Here is a 21,359-nt window from a genome sequence, read left to right as displayed (position 1 = left end):
TAGAAAGTACAAAAGGAGGCAAAACCGAGTGGGCAGAGGACCAGGTTGACATGATTCTGAGGGATGGAAAATACTTTCCACTGTGGTTTCTGAGCAGTGGACGGTCAGCTGGCAGAGAGCCCAGGATGTGCCAGCGATGTTCTAACCTGTCGTCTGCTCCTCCCACCCCTGCCCCAGCAACCTGTTCTCTACTACACAAGCCTCTGGCCCAGCCTCCCATTTCTGGGTCAGTACCTTGGGGCTGCCTCCCCATGTCCTCGAGTGCCTTATTCTTCTTGAGATCTGTATCAGAGTGGCTGAGGGAACACCTCATGTTAGGTTTCTTGTTCGCTCACGGTTGTAGACAACCTCATTTAGAGAGTTCTCTAAATAGTTCCATTTGTTGGAATTAAATTTGATTCCTTTATTTGGCAAAGATAAAGAAAGTAAAGTCCAAGGATAGCTTTGGCTTTTAAATTGAGAAGAGTCGGAGTATAACTGAAATTATATTTAGGCCTCCTACTGCTTACCATGAAGTCAATGTCTTATGTTCCCCTTAGGCTGCCCCATCCCCAGAGTGCCCTGACCACACTGCTGCCGCAGCCCTATGGACTCAGCTGATTTTCTTGGCTCTTTTAAGCCATGTCTCATCATTATTTCTCTTGGTTCTCCTTATACTTAAAAAATAAAATAGAGTTCAGAGCAGGTAACAGTTCCTCATGGCCTCACCTCCCTATCCTTTCAAAGGCAAGTGGTGACTACTGGCTGTCTCTCAGCAGAGACTGGGATGAAGAAAAAATGAGTCAGGATCATAAGAACTGGTCTTCAGTTGCTAACGTCCCTAAAGAATGCTGGGAACCCTGGTGATGCATGAGCTGGCATGAAGATGAAGCCCTCCCCACACCTCTCTCCAGTGTCCCTTCTTAAGTACCATCGGAAGGACACCAGCGAGGCAGGACAGTTGGAACAATAACAGACACCTGTTAGAAACTTGCTATCATGACTTACACTTAGTTCTTCCATTCTACCACTGAGTCTTTCATTTAAAGCCAAAAGGTTAAGTATGCTTGAAGTCTCATAGTTATGGATGGAGAAGCTGAACCCCATGGGGGTTAAACCACACGTCCTACACCCTCCAGTTGTAATGCAATGGTTCAGAGCTAACTCCTTACTCCATAAAAACAGTCTTAACTAATACTCACTTTCCAATGGGTGCCTTCAAAACTTAAGTGAGAGGTTTGCATTCTGAGGGTAGGTAAACATCCATGTTGCTGTTCATCAGGGTAATAGGCATTTCTTTTTAATTTAGCCTAACAGGAAATAGTCTGCCTCTTTACTTACAAACCAGTTCTTAGAACTAATACCATAACCCTCGACTTGGTACAGGAAATAGCGTGGCTTTGCAAGTTCAGGAAACAGTGACCAGAATCAATAATTTTCACACTTTGTGAATTAGGGGCACAAGGGGAATCCCTGAGTATCTTTTCACTCTGCTTAATATTTCTGTCAATATGATTTCTAATGAATATGTAATATTCTTAGTTAGAAGAAACTGGGGAAATGAAGGCGTTATCAAAAGCAGTAGAAATTTAACAAAGGAGAAGTTTGGTGCTAAGTGTTCATTCAGTAGTCAGCTTTCATAGATTTAGGCATTTACTCAGGGCTACCTTTGTTTGGAAACACATGCCTCTGGTTCCTTTTCCAGACTAGGAGGGGTCTGCCCTCACCTCAGACATCTCAAATAAGGTCATCTAACTCAGTCATACTTAGAGGCTGGAGATTCCAGTTCTCTACACAGCCTAGAGAAGTAAACGCCTCCTAGTGTAACTTAGTTCTCTCATTAAGTCAAAGGAAATTTAACAGTATTTCTACCTGGATACTACCATGAGAGCAATACCTAGAATATGATCCTTTCTCTTGGCTAAGCTTGAAAGAACTGCCTTTTCTGGAAGGAAACATGAGGTTGAGGGACCTGATATTATTTACGTATGCGTACCCATCTTTGCAAAAAGGATGCATCCACAGACTGTAGACTCTGAATTAAGTCATTAATCAAAGGCCAGTTCTAGAGTTGTGCCCAAGCATCTGGCCAAATCATTACCTGTTTGATTCCAGTTTGAGGATTCTCACCAGTAAGAGACTCTGTTATCAATATTTTATCTGGACTAGTCTTTCAGATTGGATGGTAAGAATGGTATCTTTCAGGGATGATGGGAGGGAAAACTTCTGGGGAAGGAGATAGGGCTTTATAAACTTAGTGACCAAGTCTTAACTTAGGGACTAAGTCTTTAACACCAAATTCTTAGCATCTCACATAGAACCTGTCATATAGTACCTGGTGCTTTAGTAGAATATATGTATGGAGTCACCTTATTTCTAGATTTGGTTCTGGGCCCTACTCAGATTTTTTTTTTGCCCTTGTACGTAGGAATTTCCCACTTATCATTTTGCTATAGTCTATTAAGTAGATGGGGTGGCTGGGAAGTGATTGAGTATAAATGAATAAGAGACACAGAGAACAATGATACTTTTACTATTTCTTCCTCCAGCAATGTTTTGAGCTTTGAGTAAAAGCCAATGGACATTGATTTACAGGGAAATAGAGGATCTAGCTGGCCTTGACAATGACTAATCTATTACAGTGGAATGGCTGTGGCCTGTAAGTTTAGATTCATAGACTTGAAATAGAATTCTGTATGCGTTTGCCTTCCTGTCAAGAAGAAAGAAATCGCTGCAAATGATAGCCTTTGGGATGCACTCTCTGGGAAAGCAAAAGGGAGAGACCCTGTGTTTGAACACATTTTTCTACCCTAGCCTGTCATTAGGCTATGGCACTTCCAACTCAAGCTAGTAACAGGTCACACAATACATACTGATTCCAAAGAAGACGTAGGGGTCTGCTGAATACTAGGTACATCTGTCTCAAGACCTAGCAAGAGGCAACCCTCAGACATTTCTCTTGGTTGGGAGGAGGAAGATTACCCCAAGGTGCAACCTGACCTACAGAGACAACTGGGGTCAGCAGGAGTCACTCCAGACTATCTCTAAACCAGACTTCAGCATCTCAGTGTGCAGAGGCAGTGCTCTGCAAGGGGCCAGAGACCAGGCTTTGGAGCCAATGACTACTCAAGCTACCTGATTCTTCTTTCCTATAATTTTCTATGTCCAATGTGGGGAAAGGTAATAGCACACCATCACCAGGTTGTTGTAGTGATGAAATAAGTTAATATTTTAGGGCACTTAGAAAGATGCCTGGCACATTTAGTCAGTGTTCAGTATGATCATGGTACATATGTTTATGCTTTGCAGGGTTAGGCCAAGGCTCTTACCTGATTTAACTGCAGAATCGAGTTCAGGCTTTGTGTGTTGTCTTACTTTAAACAATACAGCCTATTATATCATGGAGTCATCTCCTAATAAGTCTTCCTTCCCAACCTAGGGAAGATGCCTCTTTGACCTAGGTTAGCCCTTTTTCTATGACTATTGTTTTTTTTTTGTTTTTGTTTTTGTTTTTTCGGAGCTGGGGACCGAACCCAGGACCTTGTGCTTGCTAGGCAAGTGCTCTACCATTGAGCCAAATCCCCAACCCCTCTATGACTATTGTTTGTCCTTCATGTTTTGGTCTCATGGAGCTCCAGGTTGATGACCACTGACATAGTAGACCCTGAACTACTTAGAGCCCAGTGAGTGTCAGGTCCCAAGGCCTCCCTCCAAGGATCTCTTCTTGACAGTCTTGATTCATGCTTCACTCTCTGGAGGAACCATTTCCTCTTTAGTTTAATGCCTTAAAATCTTCTTTCAAATTCAGCTGCTCCCTTTCCTTCCTCAGAAAGTACTCACTATCAGGGTGAACTCAGATGCTCCTCAGGCTTCATTTCCTGCCCAGAAATGTTCACAGTTCGAGTTCATGCCATCTTTTGACAACACTTGTCAATGATTCCCAAAAATGTTCCAGATGGACATGGGCATGCTTCAAATCTTGACAGCAGAAGCATCATGGAGATCTACTCACTTAGCCTAAAGGCGTCAGACAAATCCAGAGGCATACATATGTCTTGTATATCTCCTAGAGGAAAGAAAGAAAAACATACTAAGGCAAAGAAAAACAAGGTGTGTTCTCAAGCACCTCTGGAAAGTGAGGTGGCAGAACAATATCTACCTCCTCCATCCTGCAGACCAAAAAAGGAGTGAGAGGAACCCAAGTGTGCCTGTGTCTCCTTGTTGTCTGGGGGATGCTGGATTATAAATGATGAGAGAATGTTGGAGAAAAGTGAGTTTTATTAGGTGTAATTTTTTTACCTTTTTTTCTTATTTCTTTGATCAAGTGTCTAGCAAGAACCAAAAAAGTTAGTTTTATAAAGTGTGATATGTTTTTTACCTTTTATTTCTTTGATCAAGTATCTAATAAAAAGCAAACTAAGGAAGGAAAATTTATTTTGACTTATAGTTCATGGGGCAACAAACCACTGTGTCAAGGAAGGCATGGTGGCAGGAGAAGGAGGCAGATGGTCACTGCTACAATCGGAAAGTCTAGAGAGATGAGCGCCACACTTACCATGCTTTTTCTTTCTAATTCAGTTTATGGGATGGCACTACATTCAGGTTGGGTCTTCCCTCTTCACTTAAATCCTTATTGAATCATACTGATAGATATGGTCACAGGGGTGTTTCCTTGGTGATTTTTAAATGGAGTTCTAAATGAAGTTGATAACCAGGATTGGTTATTTTATAGAGTAAGGCCTATCGACTTGCCATTGTTCGAATGCTTGCCATTCATTAGAATGCTTTCCTTAAAAAACAGATGCCTGTGTCTAGCAATCTCTGTGTGTGTGTGTGTGTGTGTGTGTGTGTGTGTGTGTGTGTGTGTGTGTGACATTCAGGAGGCACAAGATTCTGTTCTTTCTATTCTATAATTGTGATAATTCATAATTTAAAACTAATTAAGTCAAACAGTTGAATAAGGCCAGATCTTCTGTTACTCTGTCTTTCCCTAAGAGCTCAAGGAATTATTTTCTGATGTCACTTTCTTTTGCTGTGCAGAATGGGGACAACATAGTGTACAGAGAGCGTCGGGGAGAACAGGCTGGACTCTGTTTCTCACTGATACCAGGGAAAGTGGTTGAAAGCTGTGCATGGTTCCAAGTAACCATGGTACCTCACAGGATCTGTTTCTCCTCCCTGACTTCCAAAGAGACGTGTGTGCTTAGTTCTAACAGCACTTTTAGCGTAAGCAAGTAAGGACAAGAAAGTGACGCAGGGTTAATTACTTAGGTATTGTAGGACCAACCTTTTAGGGATTTATTTGGCTTTTCTCCTTAGAGCTTTAAATCCTTTGAGAGAGCATCCTGCACCCACAGAGGCCATGAATCTCTTCCTTCTCCCCAAACTCTTGAGAGTTATTTCAGAGAGTGAGTTACAGCTGCATGCACTCCCTCCTATGCTAATGAAAATAAGTTGAGTAGCTCCCTCTCCTTTCCTGTTCTATTCTCTATTCACACGGACACCCATTCTTCTGAGAAGTGGGAGGCACTGTACTGAGTAAAGAACACCATTTTATATTCATATAGTTGCATATTAATGTGGCTGTGCCCTCTATCACACGCTTGATGCATTGGCAACCCTGGATATTAAATTGCCTGCTGTCTCATAGACTGGATGACGTTTTGATCAGAAAGAGCAGACTCTCCTGACTGGCTGCAAGCCAGGCATCTCTTTCTTTCTGAACCACAAACACAGTGGCCCTTAGGTAGCCTTGAAAAGAAAGAACCCTTTGATCCTGCGACTTTTTTCTTTACCTTTGTGAAATTAGGACACTGGTGTGTTCAGTCCACTTCTTTCCTAGGGAGACATGATTAATAGGGAGGGTGCTTGAAAAGTACCTCGGCCATTCTGAGGAGACATTCTGCTGAAAACAGTAACAGGAAACCTTATAAGTCATGAAATGTTGGTGATGTGTTGTTGGGATACAAAATATTAATATTGTTATTTGTATTTTACAAATGAGCTCTCTGGCACCATTAGGACCAAGTAGGATGTTTGTCATCCTGTGAAATCATCAGCAACTGGCTCATAATACCCTCTCTAAAGCTGGGTACAAAATCCTTAATTTCCCCTTCCTTTTTTTTTCTTGAACCTGGCCATACAGGAATTATTTTGAACTAACTTGGGCTGAGAATTGGTCATAAGACCCTTCGCATTCTTTATGGGTCATGCCACAACCTGGATGGAACAGTGTCACACAGAGACCAAGAAGAGTCTGAATAGAGACCCCCTAGGTCTCTACTGCTAGCAGTCTATATCTATAAAAAGGCTATAAAAAAAACTCCAAAGGACAGGGCTATGGAGATTCTGGAGAGCTGAACACGTGACTAGAAGAGGGTGTTCCCAGGGGACGCTGAGGTTCTGACTATTTCCCATGCACACATTATTATATATTGCTTCATCTATGTCCCTTGCAATGTCCTATATAAGCAACTGGGAACTGTTAGCATTTCCCCAAGTTCTTTGAGTTCCTCAAGCAAATTAACCCAGGAGAAGGAGTTATGAGAAACACAGGCAAAAAGAATTAAAAACAAAAATTCACAGTGCAGAGAAATTTACTCAAATACATGACACAGAGAGGCGCACCATTCCTGGCCTACAACATAGCCCACAATACGATTTCTTAAAACTGTCCACTGAGTACAATCCTTCATAATGGTAGGTGGCTTCAGGGAGAAAAGTATTTTGGCCATATAAGTTTGTTTTAAAGGCCATTTATTTTCTCAAAGAATTGTGATCCATATTCTTGTGTCAAAGAAACCCATTAGCGAAGTTCTGAAGTCAAAATGCTTTTCAAATTTATTGGAGTGTGAAAAATATCCTTCAACCCAACCTTCTTCCTTTCATTCTTTGTATTCCCCCCCTTCTCTTGTGGTAGAAGATTTGTTTACCACTCATAGAACGGTCATGTTCTGTAGGATACCATGTTGGAAATCAAACGGCTCTACCAGCAAAAATATCATATTCTCCAAAGACCCAGCTAATAGAGTTTGACTCTAACTCCAAAGACAGATCAGAATAAATGTAATAAAGGCATAACAATCACATGTGGAGAAAGTTGAAGAATAATGAATATAACTGGGGGAAATTTGATTGTTAACCAGAAATGAAGTAATTCAAGATGTAACATAACAGAGAGTCGCTTCCTGCCTTGGCTCAACTGGTCTGATGCCAGTCATAAGAAATATTCCGGAAGCTGTGAGGTGTTATAGCACATATGTTTAGGGAAGGCCTTCAAAATGCTAATAAGTACAGGACAAGCCTATGATTATAAAGGTACTCTGTTCTGGCGGCAAGTGGAGTAGGGAGTGATGCAGGCTTTCCTTCTCCTCGAGGTTCTCCCAGCATCAGTTTACAAAACATCTTCTGGGCAAGTCAGGTGACAAGTATTTTCATTGAAACCTCATTTCTCTCGGAATGATTGCAATGCAACACACTTTTGCAGACGAGTTTACTGAATTTATTCTATGTCCTGTCATTTGCTTAGCTTAACATATACACAGAGACACATGCATACAGTCACAGAGACACAGACACAGGCACACAGACACATGCACACAGACACACACAGATACATACACACACACACACACACACACAGATACACACATAAACAGGCATACACATACACTTTTCCCACACAACCTTGCTAACAGTTCTGCCTTGCAGAAATGATCTAAGTTGAGTCTGTAAAGCATATTTGGGGCCAAGTTAAATGAGATGTTGTCAGATAAGCATTAATCAGAAGACTAGATAATCTTAATTGGTTGGAATCTTCATGCACTGCTCTAGTGTGTTAGTTTTCTAGTCTTTTTTATGGTTGTAGACAACACTTTTAGGTAGCTAATAAAATATAATAGCTAATAGTGGGTAGCTCAACAAAGTACGCTTGTAACAACACAATTGCATATTCAAATCTATCTATCTATCTATCTATCTATCTATCTATCTATCTATCTATCTTTATCTATTTCTTTAGACAGTGTTTCACATAGCTCATATTGGCCTTGTTCTAAGTATGATCTTGAACTTGTAATCCTCCTGCCTCCACACCCCAATTGCTGGGATTACAAGCAAATGCCATTATAGTTGGCAAGTGTTCCTGCACCCCTCTTCCTCTATGCTTTTCTATTGCCCATATCTTAATTATAGTCTCTGTCTTTCAATCAGCATTTACAGTAAAATGTTCTGTATAAATCTTACTAGTCTTGATTTTCATCCTTATGACAATACCTTAAGAAGGTATCTGCATCTCTCTGTAGACAAAGTCAGGAGAGGAGTGTCGTGTGATAAAACCTTTCCTGCAGAGACACGAAACACATGTCTACTCACCCCAGATAGGAAGAAACTCATGATAGATCAAAGTACAGAGAGCAGTAAAGTCCAATGTGCTGAACCAATGAGTTTTATTGAGGTTACAGGAATATGGGTGAAGGGTTACTTACAGGAGCATAAATGACTCAAAGATAGCTACTTCACCAAATTCCACCCCTGTTTAGGTGATAGTTCCCCAAACTGGGATCCTGGAGCACACCAAACAGACTGCAGGAAGCTCAACAGGTTGGAAAGTGTCCTCTCCAGGCACCTCAGTTGGTCTAAACCTCTTTTGGGCAGCTCAGGTGGTTCCTGCTTATTCCAGGCAGCTGGTCTTGTCTGAGAGTCTTCTTTGTAGCCTGTCTTCCTTCTGTCATGGGGTGGGGAATGGGGCTCTCAGTTTTTATTGTTTATTCTGGTGGGGAGGGGCTTAATGAGTCTGGTCATTTTCAGGGACTTCCTGAAGGTTTGAGTTGTTTCTCTCCCTGCTTTAGAAACTTCTGGAAGGATAAAATGTTTTAATCTTGGAGGAAACAGTTATGAAATAGGTGGTATGACTGATTGTCTTGTTCATTGTAGAATTCACAACAGCTACTAGAGTAGAGTATCAATACATATATCAACTGCTATCATGTTGACTGGATACCTAGATTCACTAAGGTTGCTACATCTCTTCACACAAATAGCAAGCGCGGCTATGGCTGCTTTCTCGACCTGGCACTTGAGACCTGAATGGCTTGTTTATGGAATCGAAGGCGAGATTTCTGGATTCTTCAAGCCAGGTCTGCACGCCATTCCAAGCTGCTGTTCTGGAATGTCTGACCTCAAGTGACCCTGGCTTTTGTTGCTGGAGTCTTCTAAATACTCAGGAGCCTCAGGTCTCCAGAAGACTTATGCCCTTATGTTTTAACCAGGTCAGCTATGCTGGACATGAGGAATTGTTTGTGGGCTAGCATATTCTCCCGATGACAGACTTACTGAACGAATGGGTCTGGGTTCAGCAATCTTTACTTTTCTTGTTATTTGTCTGTCAGGGGTTCATGTTAATCTTAACTTTATTTCTTTATTTTTTTATCTTTCATATAATGCCTTTACATCTAATATGTATGTGTGTATGTGTGTACTTGTGATAGCTCATGCTTCAGGGCTTGTCTACCTTTTTCTCTTTTTTGTTGACCGAAATATCTCACTGGCCTGATGACAACCAAGGAGCTTGGGCTGTTGGGCCAGTGATGCCCAGAGATATATCTGTGTCTGCCTGCCAAGCACTGGGACTACAAGTCTGCCACCATACCCAGCTTCTTATAGATGTGGGGATCAAATGCAGGTCCTCGCACTTGTAGGATAAGCAGTCCTAGGTATCTCCCCAGCACCTTGATGGACCAACATTCCAACATATTTGCTTTAATAATCTAAGGACATTTCATGGGTTCTAGGCTGTGGTCCCATTTCTAATCTAAAGCACTTGTGATTTTTATAGAAGCATCTGAGCTTCAGGTTCCCAAGGCAGCCTAGATAACCTGTTTCCTGTCTTGGGGTTATTTGTCTGTCACCAATACACATGATGCCCCAGGCATCCCAGTGAAGGCTGAACCAGCCTTTCTGTTACTTGTGGGTAGAGAATAGCTGCTGTTTGCACTACAGCACACCAATGCATGTAGCTCGGTACCAATGCATGCAGCTTGACACCAATGCATGCGGCTGGCTTTCTTCAGTTCCTGCAGTTGGTGGTTTCTTCTCTATCTGTATGGTTACTTTTCTACAAAAGCAGGGGAAAAAAAAACCCCAACAACAACACCATTTCCAGGCTTAAAGCAAATGAAACACACTACCAAAGAGGAACCACATACAGAACACCAGTCTTGTCCTTGAACCACACGCTTTATTATTACCCTGAATCATTTTTCTAAGTCTCAATTGATTCAACCATATAAAGAATTTTTTTAAGTAAACATGGAGGACTTTGCAGGGATGATATTTCCTTCCCTTTAATATTTATCCATTCCCTTGGTAACGAATTATCCTGGAGCTGATCTGTCATTATGAAACCAAAGGAAGCAAAGGAGTCTAAAACAACAGTCAAGGTGGCCATTTGCAAAAACACCCTTGGAAAGTCACGCTAGAACAGTTCTAAAGTATAGGTCAGATCAGTTGCATGAACACCTAAGACAGCACTTTCAGGCACTCAGTGCTGCTCATAAAATATTAAGAGGCCTTTAAAGTGGTTTTAAGGCTTTGAACAAATGAAAAATTGAAAAATAATCCAAATGGTAACATAAATCTAATTTCTATATTTAGTGCTGGAAAAGAGAATCACAGAAATCCCTTGGCCAATGTAGTGGAAATTCAGTTTGGGGGTCATGAGTGTTGAAGTTCCTGTAGTGCTAAATTTCTCAAATGAGGTCAAGAACTTTCTGGAATGAAAAAAAAAAAAAAACAAATTGGAGGGAAAACGATATTATGACTATTTTGTCATAGTATCCAAAGGGCAATTTAAGTTATTTATATGTTAATCAGGCTCTGTCTTTGATTTGATTTAATGGGTGAGGAAGTTTTCCAATTTGATCACTTGTCCAATGAAGTCGATTAGGCAGCATAGTTCTGACTTTTGTTTTTCATTTTAAAAACATTAGAGTCCATGATTTCCCCTCCTCCCCCTCTTTCCAAACTTCTCTCTCTACCATGATTTTGTCTTCTTTGTATATCTTTGATGATCAGAAAGAAGAGATTCAAAAGAATACATCAAGCTCCTTGGATCAGGAAGTATAGCCATTTAAACAGTTAATTAATTTCAGATATTAGTGGGGAAGGCAGAATGGAGTACTTTCATACTCCATACTTTCAAGTCTGTAGTATGATAATAATTACTACTTTAAAATGGTCTCTAGTCATTCAGGCAGTTTTCCTGGGGGACTCTGAGGACATTACAAGTCCGCCTCACACTCTTCTACACGTGTGAGCAAATAACACAAGTGTGTCTTTCGGAGAGCATTCGTTACCTAGGCTTTTTATAACCAGGTGGGTCTTCTCTTGATTCAGTGCCATTTGGAGCTTAGATTCTGGAAAGCGGCCTTGTCTGTAAAAGTCAGATACTAAATCACTTTGGGCTCCTTGGTTTCCAAGAGAAATTAAGCAGCCACAGAAAAATAGTGAACCTCCCTGCTTTTGTCAGACAGCTTTTCAATTCCCACGGATCAGGGAGGGAAAAACAATTTATCCCCTTTTGTTTCTGCTCTGGTTTGTGTTATAGACCGTGCACCCGTGGCGTTCGGGTTGAACACGCAATGCTCCGCACAGGCTGCGATGTTGAATCCTCAGACCCCAGGAGGAGGTGCTCTTTGCAGGAGGAGGTGGAGGCTTTAGGAACCGGGCCGAGGTAGAGGAAGCACTTGGAAGTGTCCTTGGGGCCTTTGCGGTTGTGTCTCGTCCTGCCACATCCCTGCAGTGTCCTCTACTTCCTGTCAGAAGTTGAAGACCTCCTCCTCCCTCTCCTCTATGATGTTGTGCCTCTCTATGGGTCCAGGCAGAGTCCGTAGTTAAGGCGTGTAGACTGAAATCGCTGCAGCCGTGAACAAATCCCTGGCTCCTCCCAAAAGGTGAGTCTGTCAGTGACTTTTGTTGCAGTGTGAAAAGACAAGTGATTCATACACCCAGTGACAAGTTTCTTCACTCACCATGTCCTTACAAATCCTCATATTTTTATAATTTACTTGAAAAAGGAAGGAAACCGGCATGGGAATCGCTAGTATATATGGACGTGTGTTATACTTGCTTTGTCTTCTTCAAAGAACAGTTCAGGTTTTGTGCCTTGGCTTAAGCAATGTTGCTTAGGTGCAACTTCCGGTTTTTTCGTATTTCTGAAAAAGGTCATTTCAGAAGCACAGAGGGTCCACGATCCAAAAAGACCGCTTGGAAAGCATTTCCAGTAGATCCAGTTCCCGTCATAATTTTACTGGTCAGGTATTGGTTATAAATCCTTCTCTTCCTGCTACAAACTCTGTTATAGGAGAACCCTGGCTCACAGAGCATGCGCCTATGCATTCAATTAAGATGATTGCCTCACCCTGCCCCACCTCAAACTTCAGCTTAGTAGGGTTGTCCACAGGAATTAGACTCCTGCCCTGGAAAAAGGGAGTAACTTTGCAGGTCCCTACACAGGACACTGGATGACTATGCTGGCCAGACAGCATTTTCAACAGCAACAGACTTTGTGTCTACATTCTGTGAGCTTATGATGTACCCAGAACTAAAGCTAGAACACACTCCTTTTCTTTTGGCTACTCTGACAAAAAGCAACATTTTCTTTGAGAAGTACTACTCTCTGTTAGAGCAATGGCAGGCTGCTCATGTAGGCACCACACCCCAAGCTGCTGCTGTTTCTGTTTACCCAAAATCGCTAAGAAACTCGAGCAAGTTGCTTTTTAATCTACTTATGCATTTACGTCTTTAAACTTAAGAAACATTTAACATTTATTTAATGTCCATGCATGTGCATGCATGTGCTCATGTGCGTGTGTGTATAAAAAATGTGCCATATCATACATGTTGAGGTCAAAAGACTGTTTCCATCATGCTGGTTCTGGGGATCTAACCCAGGTTGTTAGTTGGGCAACAAGTGCTTTTATCTGCTACGTTCCCTCGCCAGACTCTGAGTCTATTTCTTAATGTAATTAGTTTGGATTTCTAATAGACGGCATGATATAGTGGCTTCTCCCAGCAAGATGTAAAAAAAAAATCAGATTAAAAACAACAACAACACCACCACCACCACCACCAACAACAACCCCCGTGTTTTCTGACACGAGTCTCTCCTCCCCAGTTAGGTAGACTGACTGCACCGTATGTTTCCAACTAACTTTGTTGAGGTTTGCGAGAGATACTATGAAAACAGCATCTTGACGTTTTTTATCTTGGCTGGGTTTGTTTTCCTAGAGGAACATGATGTTGAAGAGATTAGAGCCATTTGGTAAGGACAATACTGAGGGGTTAAATAGTAGTTGTTTAGCACAGTATTTCCGTGCAGACAAGTATCCACTGGGTCCTTAGTGGGTGCTGTGTAGGTTCATCATGGGGCAGTGAAAACTCGTGTCTCCGGTAACTTGTTTTCTACATAGAACTCACTGCTACTTGACCATGGGTGTCTGTCTGCTTGTGCTCTCTAGAGCTCTTTACTGGTTTTCTCTTCTGTGTTCAGGGCAGAAAGGCCTTGATTTCACTGTTTGATCCCTGGTGACTGAAACAACAGATGGCACAACAAATACCCCCTGAACACATAAATGGAGTTAGCATGTTGTTCAAGCCCAGGGATACCCACTTTTTATCAGATAAAATGAATAGAAATGATTCTGATAGGAGAACCATGAGAAAAGATTCAATACGGCTTCTGACTTATCTTTTAAGAACCAATGGGAAATTCTCTACAACCAGGACAAAAAAGACATTCTTTTATTCTTTTTTTTCCATGGCATGTCCTGATTCTTCTCCCTCTACTCCTTCCCATCCCATCTGATCTACCCCCTTTCTATCTCTTATTAGAAAGCAAATAGGTTTCTAAGGAATAGTAATATAATATAATATAATATAATATAATATAATAATATGATAAAGTAAAAACAAACATCACAATAGGACAAACAGAAAAAGAGCCCAAGAGCAGGTATAAGAGATAGATATGGGCAGAGACTCACTCATTTACATACTCAGGGATTCCAGGAAAACAGAAAAGTTGAAGCTATAATATATATGCAAAGGATCTGTAGGGTTAAAAAAAGAGAGAGATAAATAAAAACTAGAAGTAAAAATAAAAATGAAAAAAGATAAATTAACAAAAGAAAAGAAAAAGAAAGAAAGAAAGAGCTCTGATTATTATGAGACAATGAACCTCTAAAGACACCTTTGAGTTCATTTTCTGTTGGGCATCTACTGCTGGGCATGTGGCTACCCTTAAGGGTAGAGCCTTCGCCTGTCTTGGCTAGTGTGGGCACCAGAATGTACTCTGCAAAGCATCAAAGGAGAAAAGTAAATACCAACCCATCTATGAACCCCTTGATCTACAGTGCTGTCCTGCCTGCATGGTATGCCCTGGCAATGGTGGTTCAAAACTCCTGCGACTACCCAACCAATAACTGACTGGACTGAAGGCCCACTGTATGAAATGGAACCTGTACCTGACACTGCTTAGGTGACTCAGAACTGGAGACTAAGATGCCCCGGGGACTTAGGGGAAAACAAAGTACCACTGTTCTACTAAGGGATGTAGCGATACAATGACTCCTAATGACATTGTGCTGTACTCAGAGACCAGTGCCTTGCTCAGCCATCACAGTGAAAGCTTCCTCCTGTATCAGATGAGGACAAATTCAGTGATTCACAGCCACACAATATTCAGAGAGTGAGAGACATTGGAATATTCAGCCCTAAATGGGAAATCCCCATCAAATCACTCCCCTTAGGGATCAGGGAACTCTGTGGAAGAAGAGACAGAAAGAGCCTAAGAGCCAGAGGGGATTCAGGACACCAAAGAGAACAAGGCCATCTAAATACAACAGGGCCGCAGAGGCTGAGGTAGCCTGTGCAGAGCTTGCATGGTCTGTACCAGATGAGGTCCTAGAACTGAAAGCAAAAGTAGACACATGCTCCCATCTCTGACCAGGAAGCTGTCTCCAAGTGAGAACCATTTACATATGGAAACTAGTTTTCTCCATGAGAGTCTCACTAGGAGACAAAGTACTCTTTTTTTTTTTTTTAAGAAAAAGATGTATTTATTTATTTACATAAGTACATGAGTATACCACTGTATACACACCAGAAGAGGGCATCAGATCTCATTACAAATGGTTGTGAGTCACCATGTGGTTGCGAGGATTTGAACTCAGGACCTCTGGAAGAGCGGTCAGTGCTCTTAACCTCTGAGCCATCTCTCTAGCCTGAGGCAAAGTACTCTTCTTTTTTTTTTTTTTTTTTTTCCCCCCCGGAGCTGGGGACCGAACCCAGGGCCTTGCGCTTCCTAGGCAAGCGCTCTACCACTGAGCTAAATCCCCAAATCCGAGGCAAAGTACTCTTAAAGGGACATTCTTACTTTATAATGACTGGCTGTAGCCCTGGCAACATGCCACACAATGACATTTGGCCAATGAGGTGACATACAGAACGATGCTGTGAGACTGCAAGGAACTTAGGAAGTCTGGTCACCGAGTGGTCTCGGAGCCCATCCCCCAAGCATCTGCAGTGAAGCTGATCTGGTAGTTGCATGGATACAGATCAGGCAATTACTATGCAGTATGGGATCCCCGACTTTGGATTATGCGTTTACTTTTATTATTAATTTTATTGTGTTTCTTCTATTTACTTAAAAGCTAGTTTACCCTAAAACAGTACCCCATGTTATGTCCTCTATCCCTGTCATTAAGGGTTGCATTCCTGTAGACTGGATGGTCTGTCCACATAGGGTTAGAGAAATGTAAGAAAGTAAGCAACGAAACAAGTTGTGGTTTAGAGGGAATCAGGGGGCTCCTTTGAACTGAGTGCAAGGTTGTGAACCTGAAATCCTTTAGAAGAATGCTTCCCGGCACCTACTGGCTTGAAGCAGTCACCACAGGCCACTAACCTGGTTCTCCCAAACCTGGGTGGGTCACTGAGTGGCTCTGTGTCCTGGGGCTGCATGGCATATCTGAACACGGTGGTAAGACTGGATCATTCCTGTATTTTCATGAGACTACGCACTGACCTGTTATTTATGGACTTTAAGAGTCATGTGATGCTGGAAGATAGTAAAACCCAGCCATCACCTGTCAATATCTCACTGTGGCTAGAGTGGGTTTCCCTTTTGGCCTGGGGAATCTCTTGTGTTGGTGAAGGAGGTAGTGAGGAAGGTAAACTCCTGGCTCCCTAGGTGTTCTTTTCAAGTCAAAGGCTTGCCAGAGTTTCCACTGGTACAGGATTAATGAATTCAGGTGTTGTTGAAAGACCAAGGAAATGTAGGGGAAAGTGCAGTAGAGGTGCAGCATAGAGGAAGGAAGGAAGGAAGGGCTGGGTTTTAGTTCACAGTAAAGGACTTGCCAGGCTTGGGTTTGAGGCAGCAGAGAAGGAGTGGGAGAGGAGGAGGGAGAGGAGAACAGGAAGTTGAAGAGGAAAGGAGAGAGAGAGAGAGAGAGAGAGAGAGAGAGAGAGAGAGAGAGAGACACAGAGAGAGAGACAGAGAGAAACAGACAGAGAGAAACAGACAGAGACAGACAGGCAGTCAGAGAGGGAGGGAGACATATACACAGAGACGAGACAGAGACACATATATGGAGACAGAGAGAGAGAGAGACAGACACAGAGACATAGAAGCAGATAGACAGGAACAGACAAACAGACAGAAAAAAGAGAGAAAGAGGGAGAGGATATGTTTGGGTTATATGGATATTTTAGCAAACTACAGCTTCTCCTTGACCACAGAGGAATGCAGTGTTTGACTTCACCGTCACAGGGTCCAGCTGTTTCAGGAGCTTGTGGCTTATGGTTTTTTTTTTTTTTTTTTTTTTTTTTTTTGGAACAGTCCTGCTGCTATTTTTAGTTGACACCGAGGCGACACTGGATCTCTTTGCAGACATTGTTCAACTCTGCCGCTGGCTAGTGTCAGCAGGGCCAGTCTGGTGGGCTCAGTAGTTCTGGTGGTCTGGCTTTCCATGGGCTCTCTCTCCAGGAAGAACACACTGCAGCCTCCCCCTGTTCTTTATCGCCTTGTGCCGATGTCTTGTGTGCTGTTATTTCAGGAGTAAAGGATCAGAGGAGAAAGCAGGCACATCCTATCCAGCCCCAGAGGCAGGCCCTTAACCCCTTATCCACAGGAATTAGAAATTGTTGCTCCAAGCCTGAGAGAGCATCCGTGGGAAGTGCTGAGTTAGACTTGGAACTTTATACTGGGCTTCCTCTCACTGCTGAGTCCATAATGTGAGCTCAGGCACACTGCTTTAGGTCTTTGTTTGCATTTCTAAAACTAGGCAGCTGAGCAGTGACTGCCATCTTTTCAACAAGATGTTCTTAGAGGACTAACACACAATGCATACGTTAGATTGTACACTGGCTCACTCTAAGTTGCTCGCCAGTCCCCTTTTGCCAACAGGGTGTTATGAACCCTTTCATTTCATGTACACTTACCTGGGTGCTAACAGAATTACCAATATGGAGAGTTAATCCAGCTATAGGATTTAGAGATAGTTTATGTCTTAGTCAAGTTTTGTATTTCTGCACAAAACGTCATGACCAAGAAGCAAGTTGGGGAGGAAAGGGTTAATTCAGCTTACACTTCCCCCTTGCTATAAGGAATCACTAAAGGAAGTCAGGACAGGAACTTACACAGGCCAGGATCCTGGAGGCAGGAGCTGATGCAGAAGCCATGGAGGAATGCTGTTTACCATCTTGCTTCCCCTGGCTTGCTCAGCCTGCTCTCTTATAGAACCCAGGACCACCAACCCAAGGATGGCACCACCCACAATGGGCTGGGCCCTCCTACCTTGATCACTAATCGAGAAAATGCCTTACAGCTGAAGCTTATAGAGGCATTTCCTCGAGGGAGACTCCTTTCTCTGTGATAACTCCAGCTTGTGTCAAGTTGACACACAAAACCAGCCCCTACAGATTTTTTTAACTAAGGTTTCACTTAGATAGGCACAGCTCATTGACTCATGGACCACATAGCTGAATTTGATTCTAGAGGTTATAAGTTCAAACTGATAACAGTAGTTCAAAGTTAATCACATGGCTGGCCTTCCTGGTACCAACACCCTTCAGCAAAGACACTGTAGTGTATCACCTGGTCATTATCATCCTGACAGAACTCCAACAGAAACTGTCTTCTCCTGTGTACCCAGCAGAGACCTGGCCCCAGCTCCTTACCACAGCACCACAGCTATACCACACTTCAGAGGAAGACTTGGCATTTTCCACCCACCCCTTCCCAAACCAATTCAAGACTACACTGCTGAAGCCCACCATGGCGAGCACAGCTTTAATCCCAGCACCCTGAAGGCAGAGGCAGGCAGATTTCTAAGGCTTTCCTGGTCTACAATGTGAGTTGCAGGACAGTCAGGGGTACACAGAAAAACCCTGATTATAAACAGACAAACAGACAACAGAACACACAAACAACGAAAGATGACGGAGTGCCCCCAGTGCCTGGAAAATCTAATCTGTTAAGTCTTAGTGCATTTTTACTTCCTACAGCCATTTTCCTTTCTGTTTGTCATGTGCCACCTACAGCAGCAGAGCGAGTTTAGGCAGGAGGTGGTGGCTGTTGCAGTGGGAGGTGTGGCGGCCTGGGTCTTTTCATCAGGAAAGCCCATCACACACCAAGGTGAGGCACAGTCATCTCCCGCAGCTCAGCACAGTGATGGCTCACCGGGCCTAGGCTGGAGGTTTACTTCTCTGGGTTTTACAACTTTTTAAGGAAATGCCATAGAGAGAATTTTTTTTTTTTTTTTTTTTTGTAACTCTAAAGGCCAAGTTCAAGTTCTAGGGTGTTTCTGTGGAGTTTCCCTGTCCCTCTCTAACACAAACAACTTGTTTGACTCCACCGTGTGCCTGCCGCCTGGTTTCCAGTTTCTCATCTGACGGTTGGGGACATCAGTCACAAGCTCTGTAAGCCAGATTCTTCCAGTCTCTGTAGAAGACCAAGATCTTTCACTGTTACATGGCTGATGAATGTTACTAGATGACTATGAAGGGGAACGTGCGTGTCTGCCTGCCATTGTGCCTCCTTGTAATTAGTGCTGTTTATTTCAGAGACAGGTCACTAGGCACTTACGGTGATGTTCAATGCATGGGATTTGAGTTTCCTTGACTGCCTTTTTCTTCCATTTCATCACACTTGACAATCTGGCAGAAGGAACAAAATGGCGGAGCAGATAGGCTTTGATTGGTTGCCAGAAAATGTACTGCGGTGACCCTGGGCAGATGGCTCACCATCTACAGTCTAAGTTTTCCCTCAGTCAGTGAGACAACAATACCCAGAGCTTCAGATAACTCAGACAGCACTTTTGTGTGAGTTAGAAACTCAATACTTTTGGCCCGTGGGTCTGTAGCTTGGCATGCTGAATGTGGGTTTGATTTGAGCCTCTTGTTGGCTCCCTCAGCTGGCACGACCTGTAAGATCATTCCAGGCAGCCCTTAAAGGACCTTCATCTCAGGGCTGGCATGAGGCTCTACAGGGCTGTGTATGGGAAGGACCATGCTACTTACACTGCACATCCATTGTTCCTCTTGCTCTATCACCAACTCCTGCTTCTGCTTACCTCAAGTTCTTTAGCCCACGCTATAGAACATCACAGACAAGAACAAATCATTACCAAAGCACTCCCTGTGTTTCTTTCTGTATCCCCACTTCAAGACGATTTTTTTCCCTTGTTCTGGAAAGAAGTTGATCTCAGCAGTAGAAATATCTTTTAATTGTAGACTAACAGATCTTGGCTCATAGAGAGTTGATGTATATTAACACATGTTTGTTAATACACAGGTATATATTAATACACAAGGGAGATTATTGGAAAATATACTCATTTCTTGGCCCCAGAGGTCTTGCTGTTTCTGAGACATAGGCAGAACCAGAGATCCTCAGAAGGGCTGTTATATTATTGACTGCAAGAGGGGCTCCTAGTACCATTAGACCCACAGCATTTTTATAATCCTACCCATAACGGACTAAAATAAGCCAACAAACTTTAGCCCAAGGAATGTACATACACCATTTCCTTTGTATCTTCAATCCTGAGACCTACACAGGCCTGATTTGTGGTTTGTGTTCCTCCCTCCCCCTTCCTAAGAGAACATTTGGGATTGTTCACATGTCCTAAAGCCCTCATTTGCAGAATTTAGCAGAACAGAGTGTGGGAGGAGAGCAGATGCTAATTTCATCCTAGAGACTTGATGTGCCCTGGATCCCAAGCGGGAGCCACAGAAGCACATGGTGACCGAGGTTTCAAGACCCTAGGATTTCCCAGCTTCAGCAGAATCTTGGTCTGGTGGCGTTAGAGGATAGCTAGTGGAGGAGACGGTAGAACCCTCTCCCATGGTGACAGAGTTTAGAGGGCTGGAATTTTAGATGTTGAGTAGCCCAGGGGACAAAGCAAATCATGAATAAAGAAAGGAGAGGCTCACTCCTATTCACTGTGGTTAAATTTGGATTACATTTTTGTTAGTCTTTTGTCAGCATAATAATGACTAAGTGCTGGGTCAGGACGGTGGATAGCCTATGCATGTATCTTATTACCATAGACCTCTTGCTGTAAGAACAATGGCCAATTATATTTTGACCTCTCAGATTCCTTTTCAGTAAAGTGTGGGTAGCAATGATACCCACCTCATCAGATTAAGAGAAGGACTGGATGAAATGCTGGAGGTAAAGTGCCTAGCCTGTTGAAAAACTTTTCAAAGACATTATCTGGCTATTGCTTCAGAACCAATGGGGATGGGCAAGGGGATTCTCTCTTTACCCAAGGAAATGCATTTTCATTTGGAACATAGTTTTTTTTTTTTTTTTAATGTGTTGATTGGCATTGTGGGGAGTCCTTGGCTTGGCAGTCCTTGGCTTGGCTGGGGTGTAAAGTTGTGGATCTAATTCAAGTCTTTAGTCTTGAATCCAGAGACTTGGCAAATACCTCTGATTCTGTCTTTACTAGACCAAAATCTGGGCACTTCATCTAATAAGAGGTCATTACCTCAGTTCCCTAATCTGTAAAGCAAAAGGATTGGTAAGATTAGCTTAGATTCTTTCCAGCCATAAAGCTGCAGGATTTTTTTTTTTTTTAATGTCTGTTTCTACTCAGTGTTTTTGGCTCAAGAAAAAAGGCCAACTGGAGTTCAGAGGAAGGTTTTGTGCCCTGGTTAGAGCTGGAAGTCCTGGTTGAGGTTCTTCTCAACTTTGATCTTATTTGTTTCAGCAAATTGAGGGAGTGAAGTTAAAGGTTTTATTGGCTTAAGCTTTGTACATCTTTGCCTGGGTGGGTGGCCTGGGGCTTCCAGGCAGTCAGGTCAGTGTTGCTACCCAT

General features: G+C 42.7%; 1 long non-coding RNA gene across 7 annotated transcripts in view; it reads left to right on the top strand.

Annotated features, from left to right (window-relative positions):
• LOC120096302 (uncharacterized) overlaps positions 1-21,359 on the top strand; it is a 61,706-nt gene that overhangs the window by 14,233 nt on the left and 26,114 nt on the right. For all 7 annotated transcript variants that reach the window (XR_010057278.1, XR_005492607.2, XR_010057279.1 and 4 more), the window contains exon 3: positions 11,585-11,930. This is a non-coding gene — a long non-coding RNA (uncharacterized LOC120096302). The remainder of the gene's footprint in view (positions 1-11,584; positions 11,931-21,359) is intronic.

Source organism: Rattus norvegicus, chromosome 13, assembly GCF_036323735.1.
Source record: "Rattus norvegicus strain BN/NHsdMcwi chromosome 13, GRCr8, whole genome shotgun sequence".
Taxonomy (NCBI): Eukaryota; Metazoa; Chordata; class Mammalia; order Rodentia; family Muridae; genus Rattus; species Rattus norvegicus.
The sequence above is the reverse complement of the archived record's forward strand: the minus strand, read 5'-3'. Positions and strand labels throughout refer to the sequence as shown.